The 6,530-nt window shown below is 43.9% G+C and overlaps 1 protein-coding gene across 4 annotated transcripts in view; it reads left to right on the top strand.

Annotated features, from left to right (window-relative positions):
• Positions 1-3,481: 3,481 nt before the first annotated feature.
• NPL (N-acetylneuraminate pyruvate lyase) overlaps positions 3,482-6,530 on the top strand; it is a 59,538-nt gene continuing 56,489 nt past the window's right edge. For 2 of the 4 annotated variants that reach the window (XM_073571337.1, XM_073571336.1), the window contains exon 1: positions 5,429-5,684. The gene's annotated coding sequence lies outside the window, so the exon portion shown is untranslated. Of the gene's footprint in view, positions 3,594-5,428; positions 5,685-5,727; positions 5,838-6,530 lie in introns of those variants that run through there. The other 2 variants (XM_073571338.1, XM_073571339.1) reach the window with 2 other exon arrangements.

Genomic DNA, 6,530 nt, shown 5'->3' with positions numbered 1-6,530 from the left:
GGGTGCACGTCCTGGAAAATCACAGCAATGTCCAAATACATGTAAAGAAAAATGGACCGCACTCTTCAGGCTGGTGAGGAAACGCTGCTATTTTATTGGCACATACAACACATACTGGCCGGGGGAGTGATAGCAGGAGTGAGCAGAAAGCTGACAACTGCCGTTTCGCTCTGCACCAGAGCTTCAATGGGACCCATTGAAGCTCTGGTGCAGAGCGAAACGGCCTTTGGACATGGATTTGGACATTAATATCTACACTCAGGAATGTTAATTTTACCTTGTTCCCCTCTTTTTTACTGGAAGTGTGGGCCCTAGGTCTGCATCTATGCCTTTTGACATCACTTCTTTATGCTTCAGCAATCTAGCAGGTGCAGGTCGAGTCTCTGGCTGTTGCAGACAATTGAGGATTCAGCGGAGAAGACAGAAGAGGTTTATTACCACTTCTGCCTTCTCTTTCGTTTGCTATACAGCGCTCAATGAGCACAACGTAGTGAGCAGGATCATGTTGATGCTTTTATTTGACCTTGCAATTACATGATCGTCCGGTGTCTACTCTTCATAGCAGTCACAGAACATCTACTCTGCTAGTAAATGGACATTGTTTTACCTGTGATTGGGGCTTCTATGGCTGCCAGTTAGAAGTCGTTCATACAGCCATATTTTCGGTCCGAGTGCCATCAGTAAAGAAAGCTAAAGGCTCTCTGACCAATTTTTTTTTTCACACAACGAATCTCTGCATGTGAAAAAATTGCAGCATGTGCTCGTTTCTCTTGTAAATTGAATGAGACTCACCCATTCATGTCCATGGGAGCGCAAAAAAGAAAATCAGATGACATACAAAGTCAGTATAGCATCCAATTTTTATGGATACATTGCAATTCTGTAACATAGGAAACTGTAAATGGTCTTGTAAATGTTTAACAGGTGCTACTGTAACAAAAAAAAAAGCACCAAATGAAAAAAACTTTCAAAAATGGGCTAAAAATATATTTTATTGAAACAATTTAAGATATATAAAAATTAATAATCAATAATAAATAGCAGTAAAAACAGGAATAAGACAAAGGTGGGTGCACCTGGATATAATTAACAATGGATCAACATTCTAAAAATATATTAACCGCATGGTCCTGGGGAATGCATATCATGAATATAAGGATCTGCACTGCAGTAAATATGCATGGGTTTACTTAATTTATATTTTTGCAAAAACATGGTTTTATTATGGGTGGTATGGTTAGGGTCTGTATTGTAGTTATAGGACATAATATTAAACTCTTTATCCAATGTTATAGGTTTTTGTATGTGGATATGTCTTTTGTCATCTGGTCAATGATTTATTTTATCCATTAGCACTTGAACTTTATCTTATTTGGACTTTTGCATTGGATCCATAGATTCATGATATGTATTCCCTAGGACTATGAGGTTAATATATTTTTATAATGTTGATCCATTGCTAATTATTTCTATGTGCACCCACCTTTGTCTTGTTCCTGTATTTGTTTTTCCTGCTATTTATTATTGATTATTACTTTTTTTATTTATCTTAAATTGTTTCATGTTTCAATAAAATATATTTTTAGGCCATTTTTGAAAGTTTTTTTTCATTTGGTGCTTGTTTGATATCTTTTGCTTTTCTGTGGGCATTTATTTTGGGATTTTTTGGTCCTTTTTGGTGTTATGTAAAAAAAACAAAAAAAAAAACAAACAAACAGATTGCTTATGGATGACAAGTTGGAAAATAATCGTCCCATTCTTCTGGATGAAGTGCTGAACAAGTTTTTTGTGCGCTGGTGTGAACCTACCCTTATAGTGAAAAAATGCTTAATTAAAAAAAAAAAAAAGAAAATGTTCCCAGAAATCTTTAATGTATTCTTGGGGGATGTGTTAGATAAAACATGTAATTCAATTTAAAACATAAGGAACTATACATTAGGTAAGTACATTTTGTAGAGATCTGATACAAACCCGTTATAACCTGAAGAATAAATTCAATGGGCATGCTGTCAGGATTCTACGGTGTCATCAGGAAGAAGAGGCAGTCACTTGACTGCAAGTATGCAATTTGCATACTCCCGGCTATATCCAACTAGACGCACTCAACCTCACTCAATCCACTTGTTGGCACATGACAAATCAAGCATATTTGTGGTTACATGTCTGCTCGCTCTGACTAGCAGCACCAAAGAATCCTCACAGCGTGCGGTTTCACACACTGTAAGGATTCAGAAGTCTGTTCAGGAACCTATCTGCACTTTATTATATACAGAAGCAGTGGTTTGGTTATATACTGTAGGTATCTTTATGCCAATAAAAATGATACTTTTTTGTAGAGAGCTGACCTTCTATTAATGGGAAAATTGGCATAAAAGCCATAAGCAAATCAGGCTGCACATGCGCTGGGCACGTGTCAATGCGCTTAGTCTGCTTATTGCTAGTGCACGGCCACTCACCCAGTGCACTTCCACCCTGATTTGCATATGGGTCCTACACTAGATTTCTTCTCACTAGTACATCAGATCTCTAAAAAATGTGTTTTGCTTTTATGTGGGACAAGCGCTTGTACAGCTGTACCACAAGTTTATTGGCAAAAATGTGCTGGCACGTTCTGTTTAAATCATTCGAATTTAAAAGAAAATTAAGTTTCAAAGACAAGGAAATAGAATACCGAGATCTTGTGTGAGTCTTTACTATACACTGTCCAAGAGGAAGAACTCCAGTTTGTCTTTGAATCTTCCAAGGTTCCTGGTACTACGCCCACTCTGTCCTACTCTGAGGACAGAGTGGTGAGAAGTATACTAGTCATGATGAAGAGAGAAGTAACATTTCTTCTTGTGGACTGGAGTGAATCTGACACTGAAGAGAAGTCGTGGTGGGGGTTCATGAAGGAAAGTCTGGCTCCATTTCTTCTGCAGACAGTCCTCACGGGCTTGAAGAAAAAGGGCCATAATGGGGGGGTACTGTAATGCCTATGCCGGCGGCCTTGCAAGCTTCCCCTTCCCCTCCATGCAGGGACGCCGACATACTCACGGCCGCAGCCGTGCGGTCACCTCCCCAAGTCTTCCTGCTTGTCTCTACAGCCTTCCTGGTGGCACACCTAGTGCAAACGCTCCCCTGCTCTTAATGGGGTAGCACGTGCAGTTTGAAAATGCCCCCAGCCAATAGATGGGAGGTATTTGGTATAAAAGGCACCCTCCCCAAAATGGAGGTGCTTGAGCAACATGTTCCCATTAGTGAGTGCTTGTGCAACTAGTGAGTTGCTAAGTCCCAGTTTCAGTCCCAGTCTCCTCTGGTCCTTGTGCGGACAGAGTCAGAACCCGAGCCCAGGGTCCTTGTGCAGCCAGATTCTGAACCCGAACCCCTGGTCCTTGTGCAGCCAGACTCTGAGCCCGAACCCCTGGTCTTTGTGCGGCCAGAGCCTGAACCAGAATCCCTGCTCTTTGTGTGGCCGGGGCCTGAACCCACATCCGATGGTATGTGAACTTGAAACAGCATCGCGGTATTCAAACCTGAAACCAGTCAGTATTAGAACCTGCACCTGAGTCAGTCCTGGCTAAAGGGAATCGGTCACCACTTTTTTGGGCTACCAGGTAAAAATATAATTAAATGTAGTGTCACCTATGCATTACACGAGTACCTTTGATACCCCTTGACTCCCCACGTATGATCCATAAATACCTTTTTTATTCCTCCCGCGCTGTATGTCAATAAGCCAGGTACGGTCCAATGGGCGTGGCTTATTTTCCATCTCTCCACCCCTCACTTGCTCTATGCATTCCTTTTGGTGAATTTCTGTGATTGCGTAGAGTTTTCGCGCATGCGCATTCAAATGGCCTCTCACGCGCGAGCAGTATCCTTTGCCCAACTGTGGGCAAAGCCAAAAAACAGTATTGTGCATGCGTCGGCATACACGATTGCGTTCTATGGCCATTTGAATGCGCACGCGTGAAAACTCTATGCGATATGTGAAATTCACAGAAAGGAATATGTACATCAAGCCCGACCCCGTGGCATAGTGGGTCCATAAACCACGTGCATCAACTGCAGGTGTGACCAATATTCTGCAATAGCAAAGTAAGTTATCAGATTTTATATGCTTAAGGCTGGGATCACATATGCGAGGAATAGGGCCGAGTCTCGCATGTTAATACCCGGCACTGCCGCCACCACTCAGGAGCGAAGCGTGCGGCTCCATGTATTGCTATGCGACCGCATGCTCCGCTGCAGAGTGCCGGCGGCAGTGCTGGGTATTAACATGCGAGACTCGGCCATATTCCTCGCATATGTGATCCCAGCCTTAGACAAAACATAAAGCAGAAAGACCCACATACAAGCAACAACTGATGTCAGCTGCAGTAAAGGCGGGCAAAGCATCACAAAGGAGGAAACCCAGCGTCTGGTGACATCCAAGGCTTCCAGACTTCATGCAGTCATCACCTGCAAAGGATTCTCTAGAGAGTATTAAAAATTAATATTTTATTTATGATAAAGTTAATTTGTCCAATTACTTTTGAGCCCCTGAAATAAGGCTTTGTAGAAAAATGGTTTCATTAAGGCTGGTTTCACGGCGCCTGCGATCGGCGCACCCTATCTTTAGCATAGGGTGCGCAGATCGTGCGCAGGCCGTGCGCTAGTTGCGCTTTGACCTGCGCTGCGCACTTTTGACGGTGCGCCGAGCACGCCGAAATCCGAAAAGTTTGATTTTGGCGCGCACGGTGCACCATCAAAAGTGCGCAGCTGTGCGCTAGGAGGCGGCGCTACAAGCAAGGGGAGGGCACGCCGGGCAGAGAGCCGGCTCGGGGGCGGAGCTACCCCCGGCCGTGCGTGCGCTTAAAAAGCGCTAATGTGAAACCAGCCTTACAAACATTTCACATAATTTTTGTTCAACCCTTTTAATTAAACCTGAAAGTCTCAACTTCAATTGCATCTCAGTTGTTTCATTAAAAAACAGCCACCTGCAGAGCTGAAATCACGAAGATTCGGTCACGGTTCCAATATTTCTGCACCTGACTGTATATGTATATACAGTATATATATATTTCACAATCAGACAATTCCTGAAAACTCGGCGCGTGAAATCTTTGTGGAATATGGAAGTACAAGCTTCGCTTCTTTCTATCATGTCCATGGCTTCATATTACATTATTATCGCAGACTACGCTTTCTGAGATTACTCACACATCCTGCACACATGATAGCTGGCGTCAGCTAATCAGCAGGTTTCTTTCCTCTCACTTCCCTCACACAAACAAAAAAAAAAAAAAAATAGTTCTTGGTAAATCAGAACTTTCCCTGGAAAAGTTCCAGATTTCACTTCAGGTCTCATGAATGTGAGCAAACATTCCCTGTCACATGATACTGAGAGCAGGAGAGCTGCTGATCAGTGGTGCACAGGATTGTGGGAGTTGTAGTCTGAGGAGGACTTGCATGTAGTAAGCTGTGTGGTCAGGCAGTGATCACATCGCTTGTGCACAGGTTGTGAACACTCCCACAGACTCTCACATCCCCCCACACATCACACAGGAAGGGGCTGCATATCCTGTAATTACAGGACTTGACAAGCAGAAGCAAGAGGACTGCTGCTCCCAGCATGCAACAGGAGGGGGATGTCATGTGACCCTAGCTTATATCCCTGGGCTCCAGAGCTGTGCAGGGCAGAGAAGAGGCTGCTGGCAGCACAGGTAGGACACATGGTGCTTCCTGCGGGGGATTAGGATGCATCTTATTAATGAGGGTTGAGCCTAGACTGTGTGGGCTCCTTCCAGGTCCTAACTGCAGCCCATACAGTCTAGCCGGCTCACTGCTGAAGATGCAAGACTACGGGCTCCTTCCAGGTATATATTCTTGAAGATAGCAGACATTAAGGCTATGTGCACACACTGCGGATTGGTCTGCGGATTTTTCTCTGCAGAACCGCAGGTAAAACCACAGGTAAAATACCTGCGGTTTTGCCCTGCGGTTTGCCACCTGGACAATGGAATAGGTGGCAAACCGCAGCAGAATCCACAGAAATAATTGACATGTCAATTGTTTCTGCGGATTTAAAACCGCAGCTTTTCCGCAGTTAAAAATCCGAAGCGTGTGCACAGCAGAAAGTTAATCCCATAGGATAACATGCTACTGTACACTGTCTGCAGAACTGCTGCAGTTCTGCTGCGGCCAAAACCGCAGCAGAACCGCAGCAAAAACCGCAGCGTGTGCACATAGCCTAAGGGCTGCTGCCTGGCCCTGACTGCAACCCATACATGACACTAGAATGTATGTGCTCCTTCAAGGTATAAATTATTAATGCCAGCCAAATACGTGGGCTCCTTCCAGGTCCTAACTGCAGCCCATACAGTCTAGCCGGCTCACTACTGAAGATGCTAGACTGTACGGGCTCCTGTCTGGTATATATTATTGTAGATATAGACTGTATGGCTCCTGTCAGGTATATATTATTGTAGATATAGACTGTACAGGCTCCTGTCAGGTTTATATTATTGTAGATATAGACTGTACGGGCTCCTGTCAGGTATATATTATTG

This window comes from Dendrobates tinctorius, unplaced genomic scaffold (assembly GCF_039654945.1).
Source record: "Dendrobates tinctorius isolate UK_male_01 unplaced genomic scaffold, ASM3965494v1 ptg000029l, whole genome shotgun sequence".
NCBI lineage: Eukaryota > Metazoa > Chordata > Amphibia > Anura > Dendrobatidae > Dendrobates > Dendrobates tinctorius.
Note: the sequence above shows the minus strand (reverse complement) of the source record. Positions and strands in the feature narration are given on the sequence as shown.